The sequence below is a fragment of the Oncorhynchus tshawytscha genome, linkage group LG23 (assembly GCF_018296145.1).
Source record: "Oncorhynchus tshawytscha isolate Ot180627B linkage group LG23, Otsh_v2.0, whole genome shotgun sequence".
Classification (NCBI taxonomy): domain Eukaryota; kingdom Metazoa; phylum Chordata; class Actinopteri; order Salmoniformes; family Salmonidae; genus Oncorhynchus; species Oncorhynchus tshawytscha.
In genome coordinates this window covers 18,649,810-18,669,416 of record NC_056451.1, presented here as the reverse complement: position 1 = coordinate 18,669,416, position 19,607 = coordinate 18,649,810, and the positions used below count along the sequence as shown (strand labels likewise).

The following is a 19,607-nucleotide window of genomic DNA, read 5'->3' as shown; positions in this document are numbered from 1 at the left end:
GCTATTTGGATGGTGTATCAATATACTCAGTCACTACAAATATACAGGCGTCCTTCCTTACTCAGTTGCCGAAGTTGAAGGCCAATGGTAACTTTACATAATTTAATGGCTTTGACTGGAGAAATTTGAGGATGGATCAACAACATTGTAGGTACTCCACAATACTAACCTAATTGACAGAGTGAAGAGAAGGACGCCTGTGCAGAATACAAATATTCCAGAACATGCATCCTGTTTGCAACAAGGCACTAAAGTAATACTGCAAAAAATGTGGCAAAGCAATTCACTTCTTGTCCTGAATACAAAGTGTTATGTTTGGGGCAAATCCAATACAGCACATTACTGAGTACCACTCTCCTTTTTTCAAGCATAGTGGTAACTGCTGTTATGGACATGCTTGTAATCGTTAAGGAACGGGGAGTTTTCAGTATGAAAAAGAAACGGAATGGAGCTAAGGAAATCAAATTGTATTTGTCACATGTGCCTAATACAACAGATCTTACAGTGAAATGCTTACAAGCCCTTAACCAACAATGCTTTAAGAAGCTTTAAGAAAAGAAAAGAAGAAAAGAGATTTAAGAAAATAATAAGTGTTAAGTAAAAAATAGATAAGTAAAAATTTGAAAATAAAAGTAACAAATAATTAAACAGCAGCAGTAAAATAACAAGCGAGGCTATATACAATGTGCGGGGGCAGCGGTGAGTCGAGGTAATTGAGGTAATATGTAAATGTAGGTAGAGTTAGTGACTGCTTATGGCTTGGGGGTAGAAGCAGTTAAGAAGCATTTTGGACCTAGACTTGGTGCTCCGGTACTGCTTGCCGTTCGGTAGCAGAGAGAACAGTCTATGACTAGGGTGGCTGGAGTCTCTGACGATTTTTATGGCCTTCCTCTGACACCACCTGGTATAGAGGTCCTGGAAGGCAGGAAGCTTGGCCCCAGTGATGTAATTAATAAAGACTGTTTTGAGTTAATACGTATTCAACCCCTTTGTTATGGCAAGCCTAAATAAGTTCAGGAATAAAAATTAGCTTAACAAGTCACATAATAACTGGTTGCAGTGATGTTCTTGATGGTGCAGCTGTAGAATGTTTTGAGGATCTGAGGACCCATGCCAAATCTTTTCAGTCTCCTGAGGGAGAATAGGTTTTGTCGTGCCCTCTTCACAACTGTTTTAGTGTGTTTGGACCATGATAGTTTGTTGATGATGTGGACACCAAGGCACTTGAAGCTCTCAACCTGCTCCACTACAGCCCCATCAATGAGAATGGGGGCGTGCTCGGTCCTCCTTTTCCTGTAGTCCACAATCATCTCCTTTGTCTTGATCACGTTGAGGGAGAGGTTGTTGTCCTGGCACCACATGGCCAGGTCTCAGACCTCCTCCCTATAGGCTGTCTCATCGTTGTCGGTGATCAGGCCTACCACTATTGTCGTCTGCTTAACTTAATGATGGTGTTGGAGTCGTGTTTGGCCACACAGTCGTGGGTGAACAGGGAATACATGAGGGGACTAAGTACACACCCCTGAGGGGCCCCAGTGTTAAGGACCAGCGTGGCAGACGTGTTTTGCCTACTCTTACCACCTGGGGGCGGCCTGTCAGGAAGTCCAGGATCCAATTGCAGAGGGAGGTGTTTAGTCCTAGAGTCGTGGGCACTATGATGTTGAAAGCTGAGCTGTAGTCAACGAACAGCATTTTATTTCACCTTTATTTAACCAGGTAGGCAAGTTGAGAACAAGTTCTCATTTACAATTGCGACCTGGCCAAGATAAAGCATAGCAGTGTGAACAGACAACACAGAGTTACACATGGAGTAAACAATTAACAAGTCAATAACACAGTAGAAAAAAAAGAGTCTATATACATTGTGTGCAAAGGACATGAGGAGGTAGGCGAATAATTACAATTTAGCAGATTAACACTGGAGTGATAAATGATCAGATGGTCATGTGCAGGTAGAGATACTGGCGTGCAAAAGAGCAGAAAAGTAAATAAATAAAAACAGTATGGGGATGAGGTAGGTAAATTGGGTGGGCTATTTACCGATGGACTATGTACAGCTGCAGCGATCGGTTAGCTGCTCAGATAGCAGATGTTTAAAGTCGGTGAGGGAGATAAAAGTCTCCAACTTCAGCAATTTTTGCAATTCGTTCCAGTCACAGGCAGCAGAGAACTGGAAGGAAAGGCGGCCAAATGAGGTGTTGGCTTTAGGGATGATCATGATACACCTGCTGGAGCGCGTGCTACGGGTGGGTGTTGCCATCGTGACCAGTGAACTGAGATAAGGCGGAGCTTTACCTAGCATGGACTTGTAGATGACCTGGAGCCAGTCTGGCGGCGACAAATATGTAGTGAGGGCCAGCCGACTAGAGCATACAGCATACAGGTCGCAGTGGTGTGTGGTATAAGGTGCTTTAGTAACAAAACGGATGGCACTGTGATAAACTACATCCAGTTTGCTGAGTAGAGTATTGGAAGCTATTTTGTAGATGACATCGCCGAAGTCGAGGATCGGTAGGATAGTTAGTTTTACTAGGGTAAGTTTGGCGGCGTGAGTGAAGGAGGCTTTGTTGCGAAATAGAAAGCCGACTCTAGATTTGATTTTAGATTGGAGATGTTTGATATGAGTCTGGAAGGAGAGTTTACAGTCTAGCCAGACACCTAGGTACTTATAGATGTCCACATATTCAAGGTCGGAACCATCCAGGGTGGTAATGCTAGTCGGGCATGCGGGTGCAGTCAACGAACGGTTGAAAAGCATGCATTTGGATTTACTAGCGTTTAAGAGCATTTGGAGGACCCGGAAGGAGTGTTGTACGTCATTGAAGCTCGTTTGGAGGTTAGATAGCACAGTGTCCAAGGAAGGGCCAGAAGTATACAGAATGGTGTCATCTGCGTAGAGGTGGATCAGGGAATCGCCCGCAGCAAGAGCAACATCATTGATATATACAGAGAAAAGAGTCAGCCCGAGAATTGAACCCTGTGGCACCCCCATGGAGACTGCAAGAGGACCGGACAACATGCCCTCAGATTTGACACACTGAACTCTGTCTGCAAAGTATTTGGTGAACCAGGCAAGGCAGTCATTAGAAAAGCTGAGGCTACTGAGTCTGCCGATAAGAATAGGGTGATTGACAGAGTCGAAAGCCTTGGCCAGGTCGATGAAGACGGCTGCACAGTACTGTCTTTTTTATCGATGGCGGTTATGATATCGTTTAGTACCTTGAGCGTGGCTGAGGTGCACCCGTGACTGGCTCGGAAACCAGATTGCACAGCGGAGAAGGTGCGGTGGATTCGAGATGGTCAGTGATCTGTTTGTTGACTTGGCTTTCGAAGACCTTAGATAGGCAGGGCAGGATAGATATAGGTCTGTAACAGTTTGGGTCCAGGGTGTCTCCCCCTTCTCCCCCTTCCCATTCTCACATAGGTGTTCCTTTTGTCCAGGTGAGAATGGGCAGTGTGGAGTGCGATTGAGATTGCGTCATCTGTGGATCTGTTGGGGCGGTATGCGAATTGGAACGGGTCTAGGGTGTCCGGGAGGATGCTGTTAATGTGAGCCATGACCATTCTTTCAAAGCACTTCATGGCTACAGACGTGAGACTCGTGACTTGAATGATGCAAATCATGTTCCACTTACAAATAAAGCAAGCATAAAATTCAAATTAACAAGTACCCCGTGCCGTTTTGCAAGATTTAAACCTCAGTAACAGTTAAACATTTAATTTGAGAGGTGTTTCATCTGTTACGTGTCAAGTCTCGAAATCAGACATGAGCAAATGCACGTGGCAAACAGTATAATTATCACGCCTCTCCATTCTTTTGTATTAAACTGCACAAACTCCAAACATATCGCAGTGCGTGTCGGGAAAGAACTTCCCTCTGAAATCTGCAACCTTGCTGGCTTGGTCAAAGTGGCTATAGGATTGTCTAATTAGCCCCTACCTACACCCTCAATCATTTACACTCCCTCAGTTTTCACACTTGTGCAAACGGCGGATTCATACATGACCGCACAAATGGAGGGCCGTGGGGAAGGGGGTGATTTGGGATTCAACCAGGGTCTTACTGCAGTGTCCGACCCCTCCTTTGTCTGTATGTGTAGTTGTTGGTGATTAGATGTTGAGCAGCAGCTGGTGTCTATATTAAACCCTCTAATTATCTCTGAACGACGGCAGCAGCAGGTTAGTCCGACTCGTTTGGATCACACACACACACACACACACACACACACACACACACACACACACACACACACACACACACACACACACACACACACACACATACACACACACACACACACACACACACACACACACAGTCAGATGTAATTATGGAGGATATGTGCTGATTCCCATAACTAACTACTCCTCTGCTCCGGGAAAACATGCCAAACGAACCCAACACCAAACTGTAAATGTCAAAGTCTGAATTATTAATCACTGCAGCAACACACGCTGTTATGACTGCACAATGCTGCATAAATGGACATTTAATGGGAATTTTAGTCAGTCACAAACATGATGGGTGTTTTTGTATGCAGGGTGGAAGTTCTTCTGCAGTGAGATCAAAGAATTCTCTAGAACACTCTGAAGATGCAGTCCCATCCATGGATACACTATACTGACATAGTATGTTGCAATTTGTCTGCAGATCACCTCCTCATTCATACAGTACTGTAGTTTCCACATCCTACTGAATGGAGGAATGGATGTATGGAAATCTCCTCTCTGGAAATCTGTCAAAAGCTGCTTTGTTGACAGCCCTGCTTGGCTGAAATGGATCGATAACAAAGGCTGTCTTTCTTCCTCCGTAGCTTTGCCTCTATCTCTGTGAGGCTGTGACCTCCTCTTATCTAACGCCCGATAAGGCACTTTGTCATTCAACAGTTTACCAGCCAGCAAAGGGGACTGAAGAGTTGTTCTCTCTCTCTCCATTGAATATATTTCCTGAGTGTTGCTTGCTACTTCACTTTGATAACAGCAGAAAATATATGACATTTACCATACCTCGGTCTTACAAACTAGTGTTTTTAGCTTAATATCCCTTATTTTAGTAAAGATTATGTACGGTCTCAACAAAGGGCTAGGGATAACCTATTGGCTTCATTAGAAGGACTGGCTGAACAGAGACTAGGGCCTCTGAGATTATATCACTCCCATGCTTTATGATGTCATTTCCTGCCCTGATGAGTATGGGAGAGGAGAGGACTTACCCTTCTGTGTCTTTTATTTATTGTTATTTCACCTTTATTTAACCAGGTAGGCTAGTTGAGAACAAGTTCTCATTTAACAACTGCGACCTGGCCAAGATAAAGCAAAGCAGTGCGACACAAACAACAACACAGAGTTACACATAGAATAAACAAACATACAGTCAATAATGCAGTAGAAAAAGTCTATATACAGTACGTGCAAATGAGGCAGGATAAGGGAGGTAAGGCAATAAATAGGTCATAGTGGCAAAATAATTACAATTTAGCAATTAAACACTGGAGTGATAGATGTGCAGAAGATGAGTGTGCATGTAGAGATACTGGGGTTTAAAGGAGCAAAATAAATAACAGTATGGGGATGAGGTAGTTGGATGGGCTATTTACAGATTGGTGCAGTGATCTGTGAGCTGCTCTGACAGCTGGTGCTTAAAGTTAGTGAGGGAGATATGAGTCTCTGAGTCATCTGAGCCCAACATTACTTAGAGTTGTATCACAGTTGGAATAAGGATGAATGAATGGCCTGAGATGAATCTCTCTCATGTGATGGCACAGCAGTTTAAACTTTGTTTGTATGGAAACTGGACAATTAATTAGTCAATCATTGTTCTAAACCTTTCTGACCCTGTGGCAGAGCATGATGTCATCCTAGTGGTATGTTCCAATAACCCCGTCCCTGTTACTCCGTTGAGATTCACATCTTGAGAACAGAGATTCTCTCTTAACGGCACTGGATGAGACTGGTGTCAGTCAGATTCTGTGTGGACAATGCTCCGATTGAATAGGACTCTAGTCTATAAGGGAGGTACCAATAGTACAGAGAAGGGTTCATATGTTTCTGAGGCATTGCTTTAATATTGCATTGTCACCCAATAGTCTCTCTTGATATTGGCAGTTGTGGCACATTCTTGTTTGATAGTGTTAATCAATGCACTGCTCCTCTGACTGTGCTGATCTTATTTCACCTGTTGGTGAGTCATTGCCATCTACTGGTCACATGATGCTCTGAGTTCATTTAAAGACAATTTGTAGTTTTGTCTCGTGGTGTTGTGGTTATTCACAGTACCAATCTGTCCCTTCTGTCTTTTGAACAACAATCACTAGTCAGCAAGGTAGACAGCAGTTAAGACCATATCTAACTAAAGGTAGAGTACGCTGTCATCTGACTTCCTGCTGAAAGTGCTCCTAATAATAGGCTTAGGTCTCTTTTCTCCCAGCAGTCTGAAATGCCAAGTTTATTCACCCTTCATTTGAAACCATCTTCCTGCAAATGACTACTCTACTCTCACTTTAGAAATCCATCCAGCCAGTCGACTTGATAAACTCAGCAGCACCCAGAGCCACGTAACGTTTCATTGTTACAAAGGAGGATCCTCTCTGAAGTCATACATAGCCCCATATCCCTACACTTCTAGTGAACCTCAACCTCGGTGATCCACCTCCTGGTCCATCTGAAGGCAGTATGAAGCAGGGTCATCCCAAGGCCAATCCACTATTAGATGTCTTTCTTTAGCCCTATGGCTCTATGGCTCCCAGACTTCTCCTCTTTGTGGATGATGCTAGCTCAACTACCATCTCTCTGAGAGTTCATCTGTGTTCCTGGAGCCGTTGGTCCGCATCCCAAATAGCACTCTATTCCATATGTAAATTACTACTTCTGAGGGACCATAGGGTTCTGGTCAAAAGTAGTGCACTATGTAGGGAATAGGGTCCCATTTAGGACACAGCGTTGTACCCAGAGCTGCTCAGTGATGAATAGGATAGGGATTATAGCTCTTCTTCTTTCAATGCAGCCGGCGTTGACTCCGGAGCAGAGTCTTATTCATGTCGCTGGGATTGCAGTTATCAGCCTGAGTGATTTGCATTTTAAAGTCAGCAACAAAGCCACAATGATTCAGGGTGATTCCTCACTAGCGAACAGACAGACAAGACAGGCCAACTGATGAGCTATTTGTCCATTCTGGCTATTAAGAAATAATTGTGTGAAGACCACATCCCCTTAGGCCCCGAGGCTACAGGTGTTGTTTCATTAATCAGTCTTCAATTAATTGCAACGCTGAGCTGTGGAGGCAATCAGCAGGCTTAACAATAAGCAGTGTTGTGTTTAGTGGTGTAGTGGCGGCTGGGTGTGTTATGTCTTGGTGTTTGTGATTGGGTCTCTTCTATTGATCTGTTGTTGCCTGGGCCCAGAGGTGGAGGGAGGGAGAGAGGGAGGGAAACTTCTGGAGGGGAGCCAAGGGTGTGTCACCAGCATCCTAAAACCTAAAGCAGAAGGGGGAGGCAGGTGGAGGAGAGGGGAGATGTACTATCTGAGTTCAAGAGGAGTATCACTGCACACACACACACACTTGTTTTTTTCTATACTCGTGGACACCAAACATTTATTTCCATTCAAAATCTTATTTTTCCTAACCCGTAACCCAAAGCATACTCCTAACCCTAAACTTAACCCCTAAACTTAAAATAGCCTTTGTCCTCATGGGGATGTGGGAAATGTCTGCATTAGGGAGAATTTTCCTTGTTTTACTATCCTTGTGGGGATGAGGATAGAACAAGACCACACACACACACACACACACACACACACACACACACACACACACACACACACACACACACACACACACACACACACACACACACACACACACACACACCAAAACAAACAGCTGGACAGAGGAAAGCATCAGCTGTGTGGTGGTTTAGTTTGTCTTGTGTAGGATGTGCTGTACCTCATCATGGCTGATGTGAAGTGGATATGGGGTTTCTGCTGTGTTATATGCTTTTGCCCTTGGGGAACTGTCTCCTTCCTCAGAGAGGTAAATCAGTCAGGGATTGGAATGCTCTGATTGGCCTTATTCTGTTACAAGGGGAGGAGTCTAATATATATTCACTTTGTATATTTAAAATATATAGCTACTCCCTTATTCTCACTGTATAAATACTACAAAATGATTTCACTGTATGAATTCAGCATCACAGTCAGACAGGCTCTAAGAGGAAATATATTGTGTATGGTGCCCAGGCAGGGCTAAGCCAATTATAGCAGGGAGTGTGATGCAAATGTGACGTTCACTGGCAGTGTGAACACAGTGAGCTGGTTTTAATGGCCTTCCTAATGGCTAGTAGGGCTGTTGCTTTCATCTCATCTGCTTACAAAGTTGGCCAACTGAAGTTGAACTCTAGAATTATCATATCTATGCATATGTGAAGTCAGCCATTTTAGTCCCTGTCCTTCCCTGTCAATGAAACATGAATGGCCACCGAGATGCATCAGCCTGTAGGCAAACCATACAAGGTTATACTGCCTCTGTGCTATCTACGCTTTAATACATTAGCTTATGTGTCACTGACACATTGCTTTACTGCTATTTCATTTGACTTTGTTATTTGCTAAGTTTTTATTACTGAGGAGTTTCCTTATGATAAGGACTCGGATGATAATTCCCTCATTTGTACTGTGTGAGGAAGTCCAGCCCAGGGAGTGTGGTGTCTTCTCTCTGTCATCTCAAGGCCCAGAAACATGAATGCATCCTGTTATAAGGCAGAACTTTGGGCTATTTGCAACTGAAAGCCGTCTCGGTACAAAAGCCCTGTGATCCTAAATGACACGGCCTGTGATTCTGGAGCTTGTTTCATTAGACTTCCAAATGAGATGAATTGACTTGTCACTCTTGAGCGTGAGGAACAGTACACAAAGAAATGCTGAACTTGTCTTAATTCAGTAGCTGTTAACTTACATCAGCAATCTTAATGAGACCCAGGCGGTTTGAAGAGAACTGTACCAAACAATATACACACAGAATATATTCCGTTTGGAGGGGAGTTTAGAAGGGGGAAGTTATTGGTGTCTAGTATTTTATAGGAAGCAAGATGATTTAAACTGAAATAACATATTTAGTACCATCCAAAAGGGTTTGAAAAATAGCAAGCGTCACCTACTGCATAGGATATATCAGTACTAAAGTATATCAGCAGTATGTAGCTTGTCATGTCTTTGACGATGACACAACAGTCCAACCACTTCACCTCCATTTCCTCTACCACCTGTTGATTGATACTTAACCACATTGTCTTTCCTAGTTGTGACTGATGTGTTTCAGTAATGTTTCCGTGGTGTTATCTGGTGGATGGTTAGGATGCTGGTGTTCAGCTGTCTGATATCGAGAGAGTGTTATTACATTACCCCTCCCCTGATGGATGGGAGGATGGAGGGAGAGGGTGTTATTACATTACCCCTCCCCTGATGGATGGGAGGATGGAGGGAGAGAGTGTTATTACATCACCCCTCCCCTGATGGATGGGAGGATGGAGGGAGAGAGTGTTATTACATTACCCCTCCCCTGATTGATGGGAGGATGGAGGGAGAGAGTGTTATTACATTACCCCTCCCCTGATGGATGGGAGGATGGAGGGAGAGAGTGTTATTACATTACCCCTCCCCTGATGGATGGGAGGATGGAGGGAGAGGGTGTTATTACATTACCCCTCCCCTTGATGGATGGGAGGATGGAGGGAGAGAGTGTTATTACATTACCCCTCCCTGATGGATGGGAGGATGGAGGGAGAGAGTGTCCCCTGATGGATGGGAGGATGGAGGGAGAGAGTGTTAAATTACATTACCCCTCCCCTGATGGATGGGAGGATGGAGGGAGAGAGTGTTATTACATTACCCCTCCCCTGATGAATGGGAGGATGGAGGGAGAGAGTGTTATTACATTACCCCTCCCCTGATGGATGGGAGGATGGAGGGAGAGGGTGTTATTACATTACCCCTCCCTTGATGGATGGGAGGATGGAGGGAGAGAGTGTTATTACATTACCCCTCCCATGATGGGTGGGAGGATCTAGGGAGAGAGTGTTATTACATTACCCCTCCCCTGATGGGTGGGAGGATCTAGGATGAGAGTGTTATTACATTACCCCTCCCATGATGGGTGGGAGGATGGAGGGAGAGAGTGATTGAAGTGCGACCCAGGCCCGGGCCCTGTAACCTGAGAAAGATAAACTCTCTCTCTCCCTCTCTCGTGTTGTCTGTATGTATTCCCTTGTTTTCAGGCTTTCAGGGCTGAGAGAGAGAGAGAGAGAGAGAGAGAGAGAGAGAGAGAGAGAGACCCCTCCCCTGAGAGAGAGAGAGAGAGAGAGAGAGAGAGAGAGAGAGAGGGAAAGAGAGAGAGAGAGAGAGAGAGAGAGAGAGAGAGAGAGAGAGAGAGAGAGAGAGAGAGAGAGAGAGAGAGAGAGAGAGAGAGAGAGAGAGAGAGAGAGAGAGAGAGAGAGAGAGAGAGAGAGAGAGAGAGAGAGAGAGAGAGAGAGAGAGAGAGAGAGAGAGAGAGAGAGAGAGAGAGAGAGAGAGAGAGAGAGAGAGAGAGAGAGAGAGAGAGAGAGAGAGAGAGAGAGAGAGAGAGAGAGAGAGAGAGAGAGAGAGAGATGTAGTGTGAGTGGATGGGAGGAAGGAAGTCATCTGTCAAGATGAGTTATGATGGATGGGAGGGAGTAAAGATGAAAGGAGGACTTGTAGGGTTGCTGTAGACTCCAGTGGATATCCAGATTGCTTTTCTCCTCTGGGAGCCCAGCTGTGTGAAGGGGGAGAGGAGAGCAGAGCAGAGAGGGATGGATAGCAGTAGTGGTGAATGGTGAAAGGCTCAAGGGCTTGCCGTGTCAGCGCGGATGGAGGGATGGAAAGGATGGATGACAGCAGAGAAAAGGACAGGCCAGAGGGCACTGCTACTGTGTTGCTCCCAGTCAGATGAATCTCTCTCTCTGGTCTATCAGCCCCCAGCTGTGTCTCTAGCCCCACTTCCTCTCACTTCCTCTCACTTCCTCTCCCTTTAACCCCCCTTTCATCATCATCATCATTACACAGGCCCTCAGCCATACCCCTTCTCTCTCTCTCTCCCTCTCTGCTGGTGGTCCTTCTGGTTCCCTGTGTGTGTGTGTGTGTGTGTGTGTGTGTGTGTGTGTGTGTGTGTGTGTGTGTGTGTGTGTGGCAGGCAGGGTGTCCTGTGTGACCTGAATAATACATGAGCCAGAGCCCTCTTGGATTCTCCACCCACGCACTAGCACCCTCCAACACTGCCAGCATGCCTCCCTCAGTGTGTGTGTGTGTGTGTGTGTGTGTGTCCATGCATGTTTCGAATAAAGCATATAGTTAGTTCAGGCAGCTTATTGTTCCTGTCAGTGGATGTCTACATGTCTTGTAGGATATCTTCAGTTGTTATGTTGATATATGTACAATAACAGACAACCAGCTCGCTTGACCCCGATGTCAGCCGCACCAATATGTTGGAAGAAACACTGTTTGATTGACGATCGGAGTCAGCTTGCAGGCGCCCGGCCCTGTCACAAGGTGTTAGTTGCTAAGGGAAACCCCACCGGCCAAACCCTCCCCTACCCCGGATGGTGCTGAACCAATTGTGCTCCGTCGTCCTATGGGGCTCCTGGTCACGGCCGGTTGTGGCACAGCCTGGGATGGAACCGCAGGCTGTGGTGGCGGTGCAGTACTTTTGACCGCTGCGCCACCCAGGACCTCTTTTACCGATTTAATATTGTATTAGGATGCTAAGTGTTTCCTGAATTATATTCTATGATTGCCAGGGTAGAATGCCCATTTGTTAGCCTCGAGATACAACATTGTTAATGTGGATTTCACGCTTTTCTGCCTGTTATCAGGTATTTTAATGAAGAGCCTCCACAACACAATGGACACACTCTGGTTCCTGTGGCAACACGTCAGTCAGGGTCATCCATGAGATGAAGAGAGAGAAAAAGATAGGTAGAGGAGGAGAAAGGGAGGGAGAGAACGAGAGAGAGGTAGAGAGCAAGTCAGAAACTAAGAAAGCGAGAGAGTAATATTTCTCTCCCTCTGTGGTTTGTGGTGTGTTATGTGACAGGGTCATGATGTTGGCGTTTTCACAAATTGAGCTGTCACAGTGGAAGATAATTATTTGACCTCTATACCCTATCTGAATGACACACGCACACACACACACACACACACACACACACACACACACACACACACACACACACACACACACACACACACACACACACACACACACACACACACACACACACACACACACACACACACACACACACACACACACACACACAAACCCCTACTTCCATATGAAAAGTTGAAGAGACAATATCAGATGAATGTATACTGAATGAATACTGAATGCAATATGTTGTGAGGCTAAACCCTGACAGCACTTAAGGAGTGTCTCCCCATGCATCTCTCCTCTGTGATTGTTGTTGATGCTTCTCATCCAGGGCTAGATTAATGGATGCAGGCTGGCAGGCTGGCAGGGTAAGTGCTGCAGCCTAAGTGTATACTGTACTGTGCTATACAGAGAGAAGAGAGAGAGAGAGTGAGAGATAGAGGAGAGAAAGACACAATCGATAGTGTTTGAGCCCTTCTCTCCCTTTTGCCAGCCCCAGCTCAGCCCCGGCTCAGTGCACGCATGGGCTAACCCAGCTACACTGCTACACTGCTATTGCTAATGCTGCAGACACTGCTGCTGCCACAGTCTGCTTCCTCAAACTCCACCGGCCGCACCATCTCTCATCGCTAAACGGGGGCCGCCGGTGCTCCAGTATCGCTGACATGGACACAGGAGAACCCCTCAGCCATCTGCTGCGCCACAGCCCGTCTCTTAACGCCACTTTCGTCTCAAATCACAACGCATCATCTCTCTCTGCTCAGCACCCGGGAAGATTGTGACGCGTCAGTCTGCCACTTCCCCCTCCAGTTTCACCCCCTGTGTTGTAGTACAATCTCCTCGTTTCCAACCTGCCAGGGCTAGCGGGAGAGAGAGGGAGAGACAGAGCAAGGGATAGAGAGGGAGATGTTTTGAGTTTGTTAGCAGGGAAATGAGAGGAGAGTGATTGGTGTTAGTGGTGCGGTGTGTTCCGTCTGCTCTCCAGAGGATCCCAGGTGAGCTGTGCCCTGCTATAAGGTAAGAAGACAAACTGATTACTGATGATTTCTCCTCCTCCCCAAATCCTTAGTTCCCACTCTCCCTTCATCTCTCTCTGCAGGTGTGTGTGTTTGTGTGTGTGTGTGTGTGTGTGTGTGGCGCTCACCCGGAATAGTATTCCTCAGACACATCACACACATGCTGTACAGTACGTTAGATATGCATGTTTATCATTTACCATCTAGGGCATGTAGAGAAATAGACGGAGTAGCAGCAGTGCTGTGTGTGGGTGCGTGTATGTGCATCTCTCTGTGTGTGTATGTATATGTGTGGACCATGATGAGCTCACGTGCTAGCTCCACGCAGGCCCACCTGAGACTATCTATGTGTGATAGTGATTAGGGAGGATGTGACAAGGTTATGTAGACGCAGGGGGGAGGGGTTGTGTGTGGAACACGGTGAGCTGACTCTGGAACTCTGGAAAGCCTCATCTGCAGTTTCTATACAGGTTCTTTACGTTGCATTCATTCAGCAAGCACAAACGAGAGCATCTTTAGACTTCTTTCTGCCTCTCTGTCTCTCGCCTCCTCCCTCCCTCCCCCCTTCCCTCCCTCCCTCAGTGCTAGAAGGTATGTTTCCATTGTTGTGCTGCGAGGTGCTGGTGTTTACCCGTCTGAATGGCTACTCTGTAGCAGTGTTTGCAGCTCACATGTCACGCTGGCCTGAGTGTCCATCGGACCGAGCGATGCCACTCTCCCATCTGTGTTAACGCCACACAGAACACTACTGAGGCTGAGAGGCTGTGCCTTGGGCTTTTCTGCAGGGCCATACGACACAACGTACATTCTTGTCTTTCTAAGGAGATGGGAGAAGAGAAATTAATAGGAACGCAGCCGCAGCCCTCCTCAAATGGCTCGATGGTTTAGCCTGGTTGAAGGGCGATAGATATAATAAATATACATTTCAAAGTATCTATCACCGTTCAACCAGACTAAACCATCGAGCCATGGAGGGGTGCTGCTGCTGCTGCTTTTCTCTTCCCTCTTCTCCTTAGAAAGACCAGAAGAGAACAGGGACTGATTTCAGAAAGAGAATGATGAGGACAAAAAGGGAGGGAAAGCGATGAGGGAAATAAGAGAGGAGTGGATGAGAGAGTCAAGTGGTTAGGAGAGGGAGGAAGAGGGGGAAGAAGGCAGAGAGGCCTAAGGAGGAGTGAGTGGTTCTACATGCTTAGAGAAAAGGGGATCCAAAAGGGTTCTTCGGCTGTCCCCATAGAACCCTTTTTGGTTTCAAGTAGAACCCTCTGTGGAAAGAGTTCTTCAGGAACCCATAAGGGTTCTACCTGGAACCAAAAGGGTTCTACTTGGAACAAAAATAGTTCTACCTGGAACCAAAAAGTTTCTTCAAAGGGCCTCTATGCAGAGAGCCAAATGACCATTTTGGGATCCAGAGAGCACCTTTCTTTCTAAGAGTGTAGGGCCTAAGTTGAAGTGGTGCTCTTTTGATAGTGAGTTATGAGGAGGCCAATGTCTGGGTTCAAACCTGAGCCCTTTACACTTCCTGTAATGCTATGAAGCCAGATTTAGACTGTTTGATCTTCCAGATCAGGGGTAGGCAATGCTGTTGTTGGAGTGCCACAGATACTGCAGGATTTTTCCCCCTACTAGGCACCACACTGAGCTACTAAGTTAATTGATCAGTTCAGCGAATGCCTCAATTCAACCCACCTGTCCTACCTGCAGCACTCCAGGACCAGGGTTGCCTACCCCTGTTCCAGATATTGATCTGTCATGTATGCTGCCCCTCCGCCTTACCCTTCCCGGTGGTATATGTGCATATCTTGTTAGTAATCTCTGTTCTGTTCTGTTCTTCAGATCCATTTCTATAGAGCACAATGGTAGCCTTAATACTATGATAATGATTCATAATATTGAGACTGTAGGCTCCAATGAAGTGATAACCATTGATGGATTTATTATAAACACATTGAATGTGATAAGTACTACAGCACTTATCTGTCAGGGGGACGTAGCCTATGCATTCATTAATCTCTGATTCACTGCTACTTTCATAAAAGGAGGACAATATGTCTGAATCGTCATGGAGACAACTTTCTAATGACTCAATAATTCACTCTCTATATTTTGTTATGCATATTTCGTTCTTCACACACAGCAGCTGTTGTAGTTGGAGTGGTATGTCTCGTAGTAAATGGGGATCATTTACTGTAGGAAGATCAACCACTGCGTCCAGTAGAAAAGCATGGAATGAACCATTAACGGATACAACTGGATTGGTATCATTGCATCACCGGACTACTGCTCCACTTGCTGAAGTTCAAATGCCCACTAAACCCACCGTACCTACTTCAAAGACCCACCCAAACCATCCCACCTTTTTCAAAGCCAACCTATCCTCACTTGCCCTTCAGAAGACTGTCTGTTTCTGGCTCTGCATGACTAAAGCCAAGCCAAGCCACTCTACAGAATGAGAAGACTCCCTCTAGATGGCCGGCCTCCCAGTCCCTCCCTCTCGTCTGGAGACAGACGTAAATCTATCTTATTATTCCTCTAACAATAATGTTTTCAGACAAGCCCAGCCTAGCCCAGTGTTGAACCTCTTACAGTAGTGTCAGTAAGGCTGAACCTAAGCCAACAGTCATTCTGCCCTGGACTAAAACCTCAACAGAGGCACATTCTGTCAGACACTACATCCAACACTTCAACACTAAATAAATAGAGTGGAGGTTTTAGTTGTGACGTGTTACGTCTAGTCGATTGGATTACCTTGTTCTACTTATTGATCCATTGTTGGTCTCCTCTCCTTGTTCTGGTTGGCTCTGAACAGTGAGCTTTGAACTATAGATGAGCTGGGTTGTTGGCATTGGTCTAGAGTAGATAGAGATCCACACTGGAGTTTGTAAGTGTCAGAGTGATTGGTCTGAGTGACCCTGTGTGCTTCTGACTCCTTAGGCTGGAAGTGCTGGGGAAGCCTGTTTTTATCCTCCATCTTCATCCAAATCAGAGCCAAGTTCTCTCGGAACTAATCAGAGGGAGGAGGTGGAGGTGAGGCCTGGGCCTCTGGTCGGCTGGCTGGATGGTTAGCTGACTGACTGGCTGAATGGCTGGCTCTAGATGGACAAAGGGTTGTACAACTCACACAACCTATAGATAGATACCTGTGGGAGGGATGGATGGAAGGGTTGAGGGGCAGAGGGATTGAGGAACAAAGGTATGGACAGATGGAAGAATGTAGGGTGGAAAAACAGAGGGATTAAGGCATGGACGGACAGGTCAGGGCACAGTTCTGTTTTTGTGGACAGCTGTAAAGGGTCTGGTTTGCTCTATTTGAATTTGTGTTTTATTGGCACTCCCTCACTGTTGTAAAAAAGTATTTTGGAAGTTATAGAAATATGTTAATTAATGTCTACATTTGTTTTTGTCACATTTATTCTGTTACAGACACTTTAATAAATACATATAATACTTCAATACATGTAATTTAGTCCTTGAAACATTTAATTGAAATACTGTAGAATTCCATTCATTCCTATGGAGGAATGCTCCTACCTGAGTGTGCCAATATGGCCGACCGGTGGCTTCAAAGCCTCTCAATGGCCAATACAAAGCAATCGGCAATCCAGGGTTTATATACATCATTCTTATCAACCCAGCTGTGGCATAGATACTGTAGCTTAGTGGATTGGGAAAAATTTAGAAAATCACCTACCTTTCCCAAAGCCTAATCCAATGCCCAGTCTTACTGTATCTGAACCTCTTTTCCCCATCACTAACTCTTGCCCAGCATCATCTTGTATCTCTATAGAGGGCTACAGCTACTTTCCTCTCTGGGAGATGGTTTTAAACCACAGCAACATCTTCTATTCCAATAACTCAACAGTGCTACGATCAGTTTCTAGCAAAACACATTTGACATAATGTGAATTATTATTGTGAATAATAAACCCAATATATAGTCATTGTAATGAACACAGCTCCTCTGGCTATGAGTAGTCACTGTGATGTAACAAACACAGCTCCTCTGGCTATGAGCAGTCACTGTGATGTAACGAACACAGCTCCTCTGGCTATGAGCAGTCACTGTGATGCAACAAACACATCTCCTCTGGCTATGAGCAGTCACTGTGATGTAACAAACACAGCTCCTCTGGCTATGAGCAGTCACTGTGATGTAACTAACACAGCTCCTCTGGCTATGAACAGTCACTGTGATGCAATGAACACAGGTCCTCTGGCTATGAGCAGTCACTGTGATGTAACGAACACAGCTCCTCTGGCTATGAGCAGTCACTGTGATGTAACAAACACAGCTCCTCTGGCTATGAGCAGTCACTGTGATGCAATGAACACAGGTCCTCTGGCTATGAGCAGTAACTGTGATGCAACGAACACAGATCCTCTGGCTATGAGCAGTCACTGTGATGTAACAAACACAGCTCTTCTGGCTATGAGCAGTTACTGTAATGTAACAAACACAGCTCCTATGGCTATGAGCAGTCACTGTGATGCAACAAACACAGCTCCTCTGGCTATGAGCAGTCACTGTGATGTAACAAACACAGCTCCACTGGCTATGAGCAGTCACTGTGATGCAATGAACACAGCTCCTCTGGCTATGAGCAGTCACTGTGATGCAACGAACACAGCTCCTCTGGCTATGAGCAGTCACTGTTATGTCATGAACACAGCTCCTCTGGCTATGAGCAGTCACTGTTATGTCAGCAGTCACAGCTCCTCTGGCTATGAGCAGTCACTGTTATGTCATGACCACAGCTCCCCTGGCTATGAGCAGTCACTGTGATGTAACGAACACAGCTCCTCTGGCTATGAGCAGTCACTGTGATGTAACGAACACAGCTCCTCTGGCTATGATCAGTCACTGTGATGTAACGAACACAGCTCCTCTGGCTATGAGCAGTCACTGTGATGTAACTAACACAGCTCCTCTGGCTATGAGCAGTCACTGTGATGTAATGAACACAGCTCCTCTGGCTATGAGCAGTCACTGTGATGTCATGAACACAGCTCCTCTGGCTATGAGCAGTCACTGTTATGTCAGCAGTCACAGCTCCTCTGGCTATGAGCAGTCACTGTTATGTCATGACCACAGCTCCCCTGGCTATGAGCAGTCACTGTGATGTAACGAACACAGCTCCTCTGGCTATGAGCAGTCACTGTGATGTAACGAACACAGCTCCTCTGGCTATGAGCAGTCACTGTGATGCAATGAACACAGGTCCTCTGGCTATGAGCAGTCACTGTGATGCAATGAACACAGGTCCTCTGGCTATGAGCAGTCACTGTGATGCAACGAACACAGATCCTCTGGCTATGAGCAGTCACTGTGATGTAACAAACACAGCTCCTCTGGCTATGAGCAGTCACTGTGATGTAACAAACACAGCTCCACTGGCTATGAGCAGTCACTGTGATGCAACGAACACAGCTCCTCTGGCTATGAGCAGTCACTGTTATGTCATGAACACAGCTCCTCTGGCTATGAGCAGTCACTGTTATGTCAGCAGTCACAGCTCCTCTGGCTATGAGCAGTCACTGTGATGCAATGAACACAGGTCCTCTGGCTTTGAGCAGTCACTGTTATGTCATTACCACAGCTCCCCTGGCTATGAGCAGTCACTGTGATGTAACGAACACAGCTCCTCTGGCTATGAGCAGTCACTGTTATGTCATGAACACAGCTCCTCTGGCTATGAGCAGTCACTGTGATGTAACGAACAAAGCCCCTCTGGCTATGATCAGTCACTGTGATGTAACGAACACAGCTCCTCTGGCTATGAGCAGTCACTGTGTTGTAACGAACACAGCTCCTCTGGCTATGAGCAGTCACTGTGATGTAACGAACACAGCTCCTCTGGCTATGAGCAGTCACTGTGATGTAACTAACACAGCTCCTCTGGCTATGATCAGTCACTGTGATGTAACGAACACAGGTCCTCTGGCTATGAGCAGTCACTGTGATGTAACGAACACAGCTCCTCTGGCTATGAACAGTCACTGTTATGTCAGCAGTCACAGCTCCTCTGGCTATGAGCAGTCACTGTGATGTAACAAACACAGCTCTTCTGGCTATGAGCAGTTACTGTAATGTAACAAACACAGCTCCTATGGCTATGAGCAGTCACTGTGATGCAACAAACACAGCTCCTCTGGCTATGAGCAGTCACTGTGATGTAACAAACACAGCTCCTCTGGCTATGAGCAGTCACTGTGATGTAACAAACACAGCTCCACTGGCTATGAGCAGTCACTGTGATGCAACGAACACAGCTCCTCTGGCTATGAGCAGTCACTGTTATGTCATGAACACAGCTCCTCTGGCTATGAGCAGTCACTGTGATGCAATGAACACAGGTCCTCTGGCTTTGAGCAGTCACTGTTATGTCATTACCACAGCTCCCCTGGCTATGAGCAGTCACTGTGATGTAACGAAC

General features: G+C 46.0%; 1 protein-coding gene across 2 annotated transcripts in view; it reads left to right on the top strand.

Moving 5' to 3' along the window:
• The window catches only part of LOC112222519 (cyclin-dependent kinase 14), a 223,581-nt gene that overhangs the window by 26,262 nt on the left and 177,712 nt on the right, over positions 1 to 19,607 (top strand). Inside the window, exon 1 of one of the 2 annotated variants that reach the window (XM_042304827.1) lies at positions 13,010 to 13,174. The exons of the other annotated variant lie outside the window; for it this stretch is intronic. The gene's annotated coding sequence lies outside the window, so the exon portion shown is untranslated. Of the gene's footprint in view, positions 1 to 13,009; positions 13,175 to 19,607 lie in introns of those variants that run through there. 2 annotated transcript variants of the gene reach the window in all.